At 34.0% G+C, this 15,966-nt stretch overlaps 1 pseudogene; it reads left to right on the top strand.

The window, feature by feature from the left end:
• The first annotated feature begins 11,514 nt into the window (after positions 1-11,514).
• The window catches only part of LOC149178804 (protein argonaute 7-like), a 40,948-nt pseudogene continuing 36,496 nt past the window's right edge, over positions 11,515-15,966 (top strand).

Here is a 15,966-nt window from a genome sequence, read left to right as displayed (position 1 = left end):
TTATTTCATCTAGCTCATTGAGTTGTGTCAATATTTTCTTTTGGGCTCAAGATAGATCTAGCCCTAATTATTTTGTTGTCTTGTATGCCTCCACCTAGAACTCAATAGAAACTAGATCTAGATTTCCATAGAGAAGTTCATAAGGATTATGTCTAGTGGTATTTCTCCATATGGTTTGATATGCCCAAAGTGCTTATGGAAGTATTTCTATCCAATATTTTCAATTTAGATGCATGATCCTAGTTAGTATGGATTCAAGAACTTTATCTGTAAATTCCACATTTCCATTGGCTTGTGGATGATATGGAGTGGATTTGTGATGTCTGATTTTGTATTACTCCATGATATTTTGAACAAGTTTGGATGTGAATTGTGCACTCTGATCTATTAAAATTTCTCTTGGGACACTAAAACAAGTCAAAATATCCTAAATCATAAATGTAACAACATTTTTAGTAGTAAAATTTAATGGCTTAGCCTCTAACCATTTAGTAACATAATTAATTTAAATAAGAATGTACCTCTTTTTCTTGGATGGAGGATGAATTCGACCAACAAAATATATAGCCCATTTCTCAAAAGGCTCTATTAGTAGTTTTGATTGCACAAACATTTCATCATATTGAACAACATTCCCCATCCTTTGACATCTATCACATTTCTTGAAATATTCTTTGGCATCATTAAAAATAAAAGGTCAAAAGTATCCCAAAAGAAGGACTTTGTATGTAGTTTGTCTATCAGTTCATCAAGACATTCTTTAAGTATCTCAGGTACCTCATCTTCTCAAACACATATTCTGATGATTAATCTACTCCTATTCAATATAATTCTCCTTCTATCCAAGAGTAAGCTTAATTAAATATGATAACTCTTTGTCTTTCTTAGATTGATAGTAGAGGAAGAAATTTTTCTATAGCTAAATAATTAGTGATATCTACAAACCAAGGTGATTTAGTAGATATTGCAAAAATATGTTCATCGGGGAAATAATCTCCTGCAAGGGTTGTAGTATTATCATCTTTCATCCTAGAAAGGAAATTAAAAACTATGTTTCACTTTGTTGTCTTATCCAAAATGGTAATATTAAATTTCCGTAATAATAAAATCCATTGATTGATTATACCATTAGGTATTGATTTATTCATAAGATATATAACAATAGAATTATCAATGTAAAATAAAAGTCTCATATCTAGTAATATAGTGTCTAAACTTATTGATAACATGAATAACCTACTAAGAATTCCTTTCCAATAACTATGTAATTCAACTTTGCAAGAGTTGAATTTTTTCTTGTGTAATAAATTGCATAAGGAGTTAGATTTTTCTATCCAAGTACAACCCCTAAAGCTATGTCTGAAGCATCTATGGAAATATGAAATGGGAGGGACCAATTTGGCCCTCTTATGATGGTTATTTAGAAATTCTTTGTTTTAATAAATAAAAAGCTTCATGACATGTAGAATCCCAATGAAATTAACAATCTTTGACAAGTAGTTTAAAAATTGGCCAGGCAAGTTTTGTGATGTTTTCTATAAATATTTTATAAGAACCTACAAATTGGAGAAAAATTCTTACTTCATTTGACATTTATGTACCAAAATTTTGGAGATGACTTCAACTTTTTCAGATTCCACCTTGATTCCAAGACTTGAAATATGATGTCCCAAAAAAATACCTTCATTAAACATCATGAAGCATTTTTCATTACTCAATGAAAAGTTAGTTTCTTGATATCTACTAAGGTCATTTTCTAATATTTCTAAATCAAGCTCTCTACATACCCTAAGAACACATGAATGTCTTCTTATCATGATATTTTAGTGCTTTCTGTATTTGGTTATAACCAATGAAGCCATTAAGAAAATAGATTTTCTTCTTGCTAGTGTATCTAAAACTTGATCAATGGAAGGTAATGGAAAATGATCTTTCAAATTTTCTTTATTCAATTCCCTATAATCTATATAAAATCTATACTTTCCATTTTTATTTGGGACAATAAACAATGGGGAAACCTACTAGCTATCTAAACTTGGATAGCTAAAGTTTACATTGACCAATTTTTGTAAGTCTTCTTTAACAATCTCCCTCAAATTAGGATTCACCCTTCTTTCGGATTGTCTTATAGATTTGAAATTATCTTATATATAGATATATGATGCATGTAAGTATATGGATTGATTCCTTTCATGTATTTGTATTCCCATGCAAATTCAGATGAATGTTTTTGCAACATCTTAATTAATTGTTATTTTTGAAATTCTTCCAAGTAATTATTGATATTTAATGTTTTTCCTGGAATAATTTCTACAATAGTGTGAAATGTCTCCATTAAAATTAGTGATAGCTTAAATTATTGTGATGAAAAATATTCAATACTATAAATTTCTTGAAATTTTTGTTCTAACTGTTGGCATTATGATGCATGTGTTGTACTTGATGGCAACCCACTCATAGAAGAACATCTCACTTAGTTATAACTAGATGAATCTTCAGAAGAGATATCAAATGTGACTGAATGCATGGGATGCAGGATAGCTCAAAGGAATCAGATGAGAGTTCTAAATGTGACAAGTTAGCTTTTCCATCAAGTCCAAAGGGGGAGATTGTTGGCATTATGAGAGAAGTGTTGTCCTTGATGGCAAATCACACAAATGACAGATCATAGTGCAGCAGGTCAGCAGCAAGGATTTGATGATCAGATTACAAGAATGAAGAGAAAATATATACGCAGGTTCATCGTGACCGAGCCGCGTATACACGCGGGTTATACGTTACAAAGGCGCGTATGCGTATACATGCACTTTCATGCAAAGAAAAGCGCGTATATGTTGGAGAACTTACTTTTGGTCTGTGGTAGTTAGTCCTTGGTACTTGAACCTATGATTTTGGACCATAGTATCTCGTCAGATGTGTTGATCCGAAGTATTGGGTCCATGGTATTGGTTTGTTATGGTTTTGGACCATGGTATTGAGTAAGGCCTAAGACTATAAAAGGAGAAGAAGATCATTAGGCAAGTGCATCAAAAAAGTCTTGAATATCTGATGAAGGATGAGATCCAGTATGTAGGTTATGGGTTGATGATGCAGTGTTTGATCTGATCTAAGGATGGATCTCACCGGTTGATGGAGAACAAGATCTAAGGATAGATCAGGATCAAATGGTTTGAAATGAACTATCTCTATATGATTGATTATGTTTATTCTAGATCTGTATACTGATGCATGTAATGATCTGAACTGGGTTTGAAATCGCTACAAGTCATGATTGAATATTTATAGATATGTGCGTGGGTTGGCTTTGGTGTAAGCACATATGTATGCGGGTTTGGTTCATTGTAGTAGCGTATACCATTTGAGCTATAGTTACAGGTGGTTCTGGTTGTTGATGAGTTCTAATGACAGTTTAATGGTGTTAGTATTCTGCATATCCTGGTTGGTTGATTGTGTTTAGGTTCAGTATTGATGGATGAGAACTAATATTGGATCATGATCATAATGACTCATATTTATGTGATCTGATGGACTAGATCTGGGTTCTAACACACATATTATCCTTGTATATGTAATAATCTGGATATGTTTGAAGTCAGGAAGTGCATCAAGTTATAAGTAAGTAATTGATGACATATACGCTGGCTCACCTTGGTGAAGTTGCGTATACACGCTGGTTCAGCACTTCCAAGTAGCGTATGCACTCTGATGCATGATTTTGATGATACAGTTGGTTCTGAATATTGTTACAGAGTTCAGTGTTCTGCTCTGTGTTTTGGTGACTGTGTTGTTGACAAGGTTTTCAGTGTTTCAGTGATTCAGAAATTAATGATGCTAGTATTGATTGTTTTGTGCTTCAATGATATTTATGGGTCTAGTATGAAAATTTGATGAAACGTGGACTTCAGATTATAGTGTTGTGCTTCAGGAGTATCCAGTCTGAAAATGTATCAAATGTGGTCCCTAGAGGTTGAAAGAAGATTGTAGGCCGGCACCTACGTACTAGTACAACAGCTAATACAAGAGTTAAGGGGGTAGAAGCTCCCTTCTAGTAGCAGCTGGAGAACGAGTGAAGATTGGAGCATTCAGTAGGCAGGCACCTACATACTAGTAAATGGATCAGCTATTACAAGAGCCAAGGGGGTTGTAGCTCCCATCCAGGAGAGTCTGGAAAACGAGAGAGGGTTGTAGCCCTCTGCAGGTTGCAGCCTGCGTACTGGTACAGGACTACACTAGTACAAAATATTGTAAAATGAAGTATCTTATTGAAAGAAGATAGAGACGACTTGCAGTAGGTGGTTTTCACCCACATTGGGTTTCCACCTTATATCATGGTGTTCATGTGTGCTTCTTGTGTGTCATGATATGTTCTGTTTTACTGCACCTGCTTGCTATACATATGGTTATTGAAGTTCTGATGCACTAACTAAAGATCAACATTTAATATATTAGCTGAATCATAAGTATTCTGGATATACGCTAGTTTCATTAGACACAGTTGCATATACACGTGGGTTCCATTAACTGAAGTAGCTTATATGTATCTAAGTATGGAAATGAAAAAGTTTTATTGACTTGATAATACTGATTCACCCCCCCCCCCTATCAGTATTATTTCCAAAAATTGGTATCAGAGCAGGTCCTTTGGTAGAAGCTTGATCGCTTGAAGGAGATCCATGGAACTATGGGAAAGAAGCTTAAGAAGAAATCACCTAAGAAGAAGAAGACATCTCAGAAGATCTATGACAATGGGTGTATTGATTGGGGAATATGTGGAAGGAGCACATCAGATTTAGAATCACTTCAGAATGAAGATGAACAAGATCTATCAGGTATGAATTTGTTATCCTCTGGTGATACATCTATTTTTCCTCTTAAAGATGATGAATGTGATAGCGAAACAACTGAAATTGCACTTATGGGTGAGTAAGAAAGATATCAAATAGAGGCAGAATTTAAAAGGCTTACAGACAAAATTAGAAATCAATAAGATCTATTGAACACAAAGGAATGTGCCTTCAAAGAAGAAGCTACCAAACTAAAAGCTCAACTAGAGGAAGGAAACAAGGTAAGGAAGTTATTCAAGAACAAGGAAGATCAATGTCAAAAGTTGCAGGATGAAGTGACATCATTAAGAAATGAAGTCAATGAAAGGAGCACAATCATCAAGAAACTCAGAGATAGATCCAGTTATTATGAAAGACTTGAAGCTATGATCCACTCGCTAAAGGAAGATCTTGAAGAATCAAAGAAGCAGAATAAAGATCTACTCCAAGCTCTTGAAAAACAAGAAAACGAAGTTCTTGAATTAAGGCATCAGTTGGAAGAAGGAACGAAAGCTGAAGAAGACATGAAGAAGCACTATCGTGAAAAGGAAGAGCATCTTCAGGTTGAGGTAAATATTCGAAATGATAAATTAGAAGAAAAGGATAAGCTCTTACGATTTCAAGATAGTACTAAGATATTAGATATATTCTTAGTAGTCAAAGGTATCATGCTATCAAAACTGGTCTTGGTTTTTATGAATTCACTGAAAGTGAATCTAGCTCACAAGGAGAGGCAAGAAACTCTAATGAGAAATCTGAAATGCACAACGAAGAGATGAGAAGAAAACCCCATCAACAGCCAAGGAAAGAAATTCTTCAAAGGAAATTTTTTACTCATCCAATGCATAATGTTGAATGTTATGTATGTCATAATCTTGGACATGTTGAAGCTAGATGTAGAAGAAGAATGGTTCAACATCATCACACAGAAAGATCATCACATTCCAGGTACTTTCAGGGATATTGTTTTTCTTGCAATATGTTTGGTCACAAAGTTGTTGATTGCTACAGAAGGAATATGAAACATGTAAGATGCTATGCATGTAACAAGCTTGGACATAGAGCAAAGGAATGTAGGAACAAAGTAAAGGGACCATACAAAAAGGAGAAAACATCATCACGCTTGAAGATATGGAAGAAGAAGGAAGTACAGTCAGAAAAATGTGGCACAGCACAATATACTCAGACATAGCACAGAACAGACATAACAGACTCAGGGGGAGCTGAAAGTGTAAAACTTCAGTGTCCTAAATCTCATACGCAAGTTTCATAAAGGTAAGTCGCGTATATACGTGAGTTAGACACTACACAGTCGCGTATATGTCAGTCTGAGGAATAGCAGCGGGGATAGGCTCAGAAAAAGGGTCTGATATGATTCAGTCCATTATTTTCTCTATTGGTTAATAGTTACAGTCTGCTGAGGATGTGTGGAAATGTCTTGATACTTATAAGATGTTTAGAAGTGTTTTTATCCTAACTTGATGATGATGATGTCTTGATGCTTATTGCTGATATATGCATGATCAGAGCTAACAATAAATAGATTGCACAAGTTGAGGGGGAGCATATGCCTTTAATCATGCATCGTTGGCATTATGGTTAATAGTCCTTGGTGTTGATGCTTATATGGACAAATGATATATCTTGCTATGATGTGGTTATGAGTTGTCCATCTCATATGATTCTTGGGGTTACATAGTTGATGTTCAGATCATAATTGTGGATTGATTCATAGATGGTGCATATATGATTCTTACATGGTGATCTTCATAAGGATAGGGAGAAGTACAAAGCTTGAATACACAACTTCATCACTTGATGATGAGTCACTCATATGCTGCTGTTGTCTTATGCATAAAGATCATATAATACAGTTATGATGCAGGATTTCTATAGTTCTTGGTGCTCATGTGGATGAGGATTGTTGATGTTGATGATATAAAGAAGCCTTGACAAAAGATCTTGAGCTCAAGATACATAGCGCTGGATACATTACTCAAATTTGCATTGTTGGAGACATGATGATGATGAGTTCTTACCTATATGTTGACATGTTGATACTTACATATGTTGATTGATGCAGATATTCCCAAGTGATGATACATGGATGATCTTTTTGATAAGATGGCGATGGTGTTTTACACATGTGATATAATGTGAATGATTTTATGATGATGAGTTGATATCTATATGAAGGCATACCTTGTCATAGGACATTTACAGGTTGCTAATCTGGAAATTGTTGTATGCGAGTTTCATAAGAAGTATCCACGTATATACGCTTGTTTCTATGGATACAGGCGCGTATATGTTAATTTGAAGGAAATCAGTGGGCCAAACTTAGAATGAGAAGAGTCTGATATGGGCCTGACAGAAACCATCTAGCACAGATGGAACAGGCACAAAGGGAGAACATGATTGATGGTCTAGACGTTATTGACAGATGCTTATGGAGAAAATCATACATTGTGTATGACAGTTGCTGATGACTATCATGGTCTTATTTAGATGTTTGGTCTCATGTAAAGGTCATATCAAGACTCATGATGTAATAGTGTGTCTCTATCTATTGTAGTCATTTGATGAAATCTCTTTTGGTCATATGATGTAATTTGTACCCCCACCATGCATAAGAAGGATGATGAAATATTTCAGTCATGTATTTCTTTTATCAAGGTCATGTAACGGCCTATGTTGGTTTCCCCACTATGCCTGGGATGAATGTTGTAATGTACTTATTTGTCATATGTAAACTTCTGGTGTATCCCCACTTGGTTGGGTAGATGAGTCAATTCTAGTATATCCCCACTTGGTTGGGAGATGGATGTATGAGTCTTTGGTGCTAGGAAGGTCACTTATGATGTATAGAGTCATGTTCTTTCTTGTAGAACATCTGTTTGCAGACCTTGCTTACAGTCAGGGGGAGCAAGAATGGCACACTTCAGCAAGAGCAGAGCTTTCAGCATGTACTCAGAGGGAGCATGGACAGATTGGTACACCTTGGCATATACAAAGGGGGAGCACATTCAGAGATTTCAGCAGGTACTCAGGGGGAGTATGGACAGCGGAATGTTTATCAAGGAAAGAGAATATCTTGGTCCACCCTTTGCCCTTGATGTCAAAGGGGGAGAGTGATTTGGTGTTGTTTCCATCAAGTCCAAAGGGGGAGATTGTTGGCATTATGATGCATGTGTTGTACTTGATGGCAACCCACTCATAGAAGAACATCTCACTTAGTTATAACTAGATGAATCTTCAGAAGAGATATCAGATGTGACTGAATGCATGGGATGCAGGACAGCTCAAAGGAATCAGATGATAGTTCTAAATGTGACAAGTTAGCTTTGCCATCAAGTCCAAAGGGGGAGATTGTTGGCATTATGAGACAAGTGTTGTTCTTGATGGCAAATCACACAAATGACAGATCATAGTGCAGCAGGTCAGCAACAAGGATTTGATGATCAGATTACAAGAATGAAGAGAAAATATATATACGCAAGTTCATCATGACCGAGTGGCCTATACACGCGGGTTATATGTTACAAAGGCGTGTATGCGTATACACGCACTTTCATGCAAAGAAAAGCGCGTATATGTTGGAGCTTACTTTTGGTCTGTGGTGGTTAGTCCTTGGTATTTGAACCTATGATTTTGGACCATAGTATCTCGTCAGATGTGTTGATCCCAAGTATTGGGTTCATGGTATTGGTTTGTTATGCTTTTGGACCATGGTATTGAGCAAGGCCTAAGACTATAAAAGGAGAAGAAGATCATTAGGCAAGTGCATTGAAAAAGTCTTGAATATCTAATGAAGGATGAGATCCAGTATGTAGGTTATGGGTTGATGATGCAGTGCTTGATCTGAGCTAAGGAGGGATCTCACCGGTTGATGGAGAACAAGATCTAAGGATAGATCGGGATCAAATGGTTTGAAATGAACTATCTCTATATGATTGATTATGTTTATTCTAGATCTGTATACAGATGCATGTAATGATCTGAACTGGGTTTGAAATCGCTGCAAGTCATGATTGAATATTTATAGATATGTATGCGGGTTGGCTTTGGTGTAAGCGCGTATCTACGCGGGTTTGGTTCATTGTAGTAGCGTATACCATTTGACCTATAGTTACAGGTGGTTCTGGTTGTTGATGAGTTCTGATGACAGTTTAATGGTGTTAGTATTCTGCATATCCTGGTTGGTTGATTGTGTTTAGCTTCAGTATTGATGGATGAGAACTAATATTGGATCAGGATCATAATGACTCATATTTATGTGATCTAATGGACTAGATCTGGGTGCTAACACACATATTATCCTTGTATATGTAATAATCTGGATATGTCTGATGTCAGGAAGTGCATCAAGTTATAAGTAAGTAATTGATGACATATATGCTAGTTCAGCTTGGTGAAGTTGTGTATACACGCTGGTTCAGCACTTCCAAGTAGCGTATGCACTCTGATGCATGATTTTGATGATACAGTTGGTTCTGAATATTGTTACAGAGTTCAGTGTTCTGCTCTGTGTTCTGGTGACTGTGTTGTTGACAGAGTTTTAGTGTTTCAGTGATTCAGAAATTGATGATGCTAGTATTGATTTTTTTGTGCTTCAATGATATTTATGGGTCCAGTATGAAAATTTGATGAAACGTGGCCTTCAGATTATAGTGTTGTGCTTCAGGAGTATCCAGTCTGAAAATGTATGAAATGTGGTCCCTGGAGGTTGAAAGAAGATTGTAGGCCGACGCCTACGTACTAGTACAACAGCTAGTACAAGAGTTAAGGGGGTAGAAGCTCCCTTCCAGTAGCAGCTGGAGAACGAGTGAAGATTGGAGCATTCAGTAGGCAGGCACCTACATACTAGTAAATGGATCAACTAGTACAAGAGCCAAGGGGGTTGTAGCTCCCATCCAGGAGAGTTTGGAAAACGAGAGAGGGTTGTAGCCCTCTGCAGGTTGCAGCCTGCGTACTGGTAAAGGACTGCACCAGTACAAAATATTGTAAAATGAAGTATCTTATTGAAAGAAGATAGAGACGACTTGCAGCAGGTGGTTTTCACCCACATTGGGTTTCCACCTTATATCATGGTGTTCATGTGTGCTTCTTGTGTGTGATGATCTGTTCTATTTTACTTACTATACATATGGTTAATGAAGTTCTGATGCACTAACTAAAGATCAACATTTAATGGATTAACTGAATCATAAGTATTTTTGATATATGCTAGTTGCATTAGACACAGTTGCGTATACACGCGGGTTCCATTAACTGAAGTAGCGTATATGTATCTAAGTATGGAAATGAAAAAGTTTTATTGACTTGATAATACTGATTCACCCCCCCCCCCCCCCCTCAGTATTATTTCCAACACTAACATATGAACACAATAATTTTGTTTAAAATATTGGGACAAAACACAAATATTCATAAGATTCATTAATTGTCTTTTGTCATCAAATTTTTTAATTATCATTGTTCTGGGATAATCAACTCTAGTTAAATGTCTTAGTGTTCTTCTTCTTCATCATCATCCATCCATTCTTCATTTCCATATTCATTTATTATGCTTGTTGGAGGATATAATGTAAGATTTTCATTGAATTTCCATTAGAAATGATTATGTCACCAAATCTATAGCTGATAAATGCATCATTTGTGGCTAACCGTGTCCTACCTAATATTAATGGATGACCTCCTAGATTGGTTTTTGGTGTTAAGATCATTAAATCAACCAAATATTCTATGAATCTAGAGATACAAATAAAACTTCTAATATACCCTCTAATTTGATAGTAGACCTATCGACTAACAATAATATACTAGGACGACATTGAAGATTAGCCAATTGTAATTTGTCCATAGTACTTTTTGTCATGATGTTTATTGTTGCACCTAAATCGATTAATTATTTTAGGATTTCAATGTTATTGATGTGGATTTTCATGATGGGACTCCATGGATCTAAATATTTTTCAATTATATTTTTTGCCATCATGAGTTCTACAAAATTTTTAATGAGTTGAACTTCATGTATTTCTTTTATACTTCGTGTATTTCTTTTATTTTTCTACTAGGTTTTCTAATACAGAACTCTTTTATTATTTTTGCAAAAAATTGAATATACTTTATTGCTTTAAGTAAAGGAATTTTAATGCAAATATTCTTTAGCTCATCTAGCATGTCATAATTTTGGAAAATTAACTATTTCTCTACACTTTCATCTATTGGTAATCTCTCTAGGAAAGGAGGATTTTGTAAGGATATAGAGGGTTGCTATACTAAAGGAGTAGTAGAAGCCGGTGTTATTTCATTGTCACTTATCTTGTTAGGAAATTCTTTCTCTTGAGGAGACTCTTCCTTTTCAAGAGTTTCATCCTCTTTATGTTCTTTAATGACGACACGAGGATTCATTTTTTACATAACTCTCTGTGATCTAAGGTTAATATCATTTAAATCTAGGGGAGCTATAATGTGAGTTTAGAAATGTTGTACTTCAACATTATAAGTGGGTTGTAAGGTATTTTATTATTAGGGTTTCAAAGTAGTTGTGCAAGTAGTTGAGTAGTTGGTAATGGGATAGGTTGACTAGTAGTCAACTGATGATGAAATTGAGGTTGTCAAGGTTTTGGTGGTGGGGAATAATATTGAGAATAGTATTAAGGATACTAAGGGGAAGATTGAGGATATTATGGATTACTACCATAAGATTCTTGCCAACCTTCTGGCCAAGATGAGTTTTGAGGATATAATGGCTAGGGTTGCCAAGGAAAGGGTATGTTATAGCTAATATGAGATTGTTTTGCATAATATTGAGATTTTGAATTATGATCTTACATCATACCTGGTTAACGATGCTCCCAAGGTCTCTTAGGAACAACAAAGAAAAATTGTTTTGGTGTTTGATTCACCACATTATCCTCTTGGTAAACAAATTTCAACCCATATAGTGATGGGAAATATTTCGTTGCATTTGATTTTTCACAAATGACATTAATTTTAGTTTTTGAAGTGGACATTCTCTTAATGAATTTTTCTTTCTACATCTAAGGATAAATATCGAAAAAGCAACATTCTGTTTTTCATTCTTAACATATCAATATGTTCACTAATATTACCAAGAATTTATGTTTTAAAATTATTAAGAAAATAATTCCAAGCACAACTCGACTTTCCAATCCTGATGTTGATTTACTTAATCTTGCAATGGTTGGATCTCTAGGACTTATTCCAGACTTTATTTTTCGTCTTGATATATGATTTGATAACCCACAAATCTATTGAAATCATAGTTGAGAAGCATATCCTTTACCCATTAGGTTAAGGAGATCAATCCACTCATCTATGATTACTTTAAGTAAGAGGGTTTTTAGTCTACCAAATCCTAGATTATGTAATCTTTCCCTCTTAACATTATATGAAAATCTCTCTACAATATCCTCAAGGCTCCCATCTTCTTTTCAAGTCATTTTAAATATTTTCTCTTTAAGATCATGATGTATACAACAGTGTTAAGGAGTGCAACTAGGGGCTAATTCCCCTTCCTAGAATCATTTTATCAATAACACACACACACATATATATATATCTATATATATATATATATATATATATATATATATATATATATATATATATATATATATATATATATATATATATATATATAGATATAGATATATATATATATATATATAATGAATAATTAACTAATACTTAGTGTTGGAGAGTCATGTCTCTAAGGAAATGACCATTCATTGAAAATAGCTTATACTCCTGTAAATAACATATTTACCATAATTTACTACTCACCATAATTTAAGCAAGTATTTGCGTAAAAAATGGGATAAGGAAAAATATGTAAATCAATGTACTTACCAAGAGATACTGCCCACCATTATTTATGGGTTCTTCAACACCTTAACAAATATGGGTAAAAATGTAAATGTGCAAACTTAGTAGAACTTAATTTACAAAGATACATGATCCAATTTATAAAGAGACATGTCTCTTGGGCACCTTGAGTATAAAATTCACTTGATACTTTTCGCTTTAAATAATTCACTTCTCATCTCATATATTATTGTACTTATTGTTAATGTTATATCTACAATTATTGTCAATGATGATCTAAAGTGAATGCTACTAAAGTTTTAATGTGAATCTAAAGTAATTTTTTTATTGGGCTAATAAAACATTGAAGTAATTATTGCAAGCATAGACCATACCATAAAATTTAGCAAATTGACTTTATATTTTTCTAAGAATCACCTTCTCATACCATCCCATTATCTTATAGAGTTAGTACCTAGACCCATAAACCATTTAAGAGCTCCATCATTCAATGTGGCTAGAAATAATTTCAACTTTTGAGCATCAAGTAAGTAATCTTAATATATATAGATATGACACTTTAAATTTAAAGAGAAAAATTTCTAGGTCTTTTGTTCTCATACCATGGAAGTTAGGAAGTACATATGGATGTATATTCTTCATATTAAAATTATGGTAAATATATTGAATCATAAATCCATAAGGATCTTCCTCATTATCACCATCTTTGTCATCACCTCTTACTCTACCTGCTCTACTACCTCTTCCACCACTACGAGGTCTTCTTCCTCCTTTGGCACCTCCAAGTAGTGGCATTTATCCTCCTCATCCTCCTCTTATTATTATTTCATGTCCATTGGGTGGAGGAAATACTTCTCCTTCACCTTCTACCGTTGATCCTTCGAAGCTAAGGTAACAAGATTCTTCAACTCAATTTTATCCGTTTGGTTCTTCTATTAATGGTCCTCTAGATAAAGTTCCTTTTTATTCTTATTATTCTCCCTTGGTAGGTACTTCTAATTCTTGTCCAACAAGTTGTTCTGTTATTGAAGAAATAAATATGACTTCCTCGGTTGAAGATGTAGGTTCATCTACTACTACTCTTTTGGAAGAAGTTAGCTCTTCTTCAGTTGTAATTTCCGACCTTTGTACCATAAGGAGTCATATTCTACTCGCAAACATTGGAATTTGTGACATGGATGGTGATGCAGGTCTTATTGCACCATATGGTCTAGTGGGGGTGGTTGCTGATGATGAAATTGAAGTTTGTCCTCTAAGAAATCTACCTCTAGAGTCTCTTTCCCTATGCATACATTCTACAATGAATGCATTCTAAATTTTATGCATCTAAGAATGAATGTGACTAAGAATGGGATGTAATTCAACATCCTTAGTTAGGATAAACCTCACAATCATGATGTGTAGGTTCTTACCTCTCATTTTACCGCTCTTAATATCAAGATTCGTGTAAACTAAACATAAATTATAAATTGAAAGATAAATTCATATGTATACTTCCTCAACAAAAACACAAAAAATGATGGGTAATTTAATTCCGTGTTAAATTAATTACATTAAAATGTCAATCCAGGTTGGTAGACTTATGCTAGGAAATCAACTTTCAAGTTCTTAAATAAAAATAATTCTAATATCTCAAGAACTAAAGTCTTAGTCTAGAAAGTAATTAAATATGAGAGTCTAATGATGCAATAGAATTCTTATTATGAGATGAAATATAGATAGAGAACACACACTTGTTTTCAATGCAAGTGATAAAATGACTATTGTAACAACGCATGAAAGTAAAGATGACTATCTGAATTCCAACCTTGTGAAACCAAGCAAAGTTATTCTATGAAGGCAATGAACTCTTAATGTAGTTTCTTATACTAGTTAAAACAATAATTCTAGTCTAATGAAATAAAAAATAACAATCTATACTAATGGAGAAATAAACTTATTTTAAGAGAGAATTCAAATCCTGATCTAAGAAAAGTAAAGACAATTTTATTTAATGAAAATAAATGAAAACTAGATAGAGATGAAAGAGATGACAACTATCTATGAAAGCAATACAACTATATATGAAACTTACTTTTGAAGCTTTGAAATAACCTTAAAAGAGAAACTATCAAACTTGAATAGAAAATGCTCAAAAACATGTGTTTCAGGTTTAGAATTGATTAATAAATTAAAACTATGATATGTGTATGAATGTTGTGTGAATGTGCTTATGAATGTTGAGTAAATATACATATGGATGTTGTGTAAATGTATTAAATAATGTGAGAATGGAAATAAATGTGAGAATAAAAACTAAATATATGAATGAATGGTAGATTATTTTTGGTTTTTGAATTTAATTCAAGTGCTTGACAAAATTGTAAAATAAAATACCATAGTAAGCGAAAGTGAGAGCTAACTATGAAAGAATACAAAGCATGATAAAAAAAGAGTAAAGCCAAGGTGAAGTTAAAATATTATTCTACAGTCCCATGCGAGGTCCTCCTGTTAGTGCACGATATTAAAGAAAACACTTAGGAAACTTCACGGTCACAAATGAAACCTTCTCATCAAAGCACAATGATAACAAGACACAATATTTGAATCAAAAGAGTCTATGCATCATAATATTATTTTGAAGTAACAAAAGATAAAATATGATTCTTTCCTCTCAACGAGTCATATTTATATATATTTTTATGATAACTAACTAACAGAACCATTTCTATAACTCTGAATAGATAAACGAAGACTATGTGTCCTGTTCCATCTGAAGATCTAATCCTATAATTCGTTGATGAGTTAACAAATCATATGATTTCTCAGGCACATCATCATTTTCTTTGTTGATATTTAGCTTTGAGGATGATTATTCATGCTCACCTGGAGTCGATATACTACCAAATAGTAGTCTTGATATATTATTCGTCTGTTCCATATGCCTTGTGATGGCTGACTGAATGTTTGACTGAGTTATTATGGTCAACTAATGAGCTTTTTGTTGCACCAAATACATGGAATATGATGTTGGAGCTATTTGACACCTACCTATGTGGTTGAGATGATCTGTTCACTTTGGAAACCATTTTAACCTTGGATGTAATTATAGAATGTCATTAGAGCTACGAAATATGTTATTTTTTCGTAATCTTTGCAAATTCACCCAATTTTATAAAGTAAAACATATAGAACTAGAGAGATATTGGACTTTTACCTCTTTATGTATTTATTTTTTTATCTTAGATGACTTATGATTGATGGAAAGGTAGTAGGATGATGCAAAAATGAGTGGGTTATGAGTGTTTCT

Source organism: Pinus tabuliformis, chromosome 4_1, assembly GCF_031772625.1.
Source record: "Pinus tabuliformis cultivar Carrire ecotype Pingquan chromosome 4_1, CPIR1, whole genome shotgun sequence".
Lineage (NCBI taxonomy): Eukaryota > Viridiplantae > Streptophyta > Pinopsida > Pinales > Pinaceae > Pinus > Pinus tabuliformis.
Note: the sequence above shows the minus strand (reverse complement) of the source record. Positions and strands in the feature narration are given on the sequence as shown.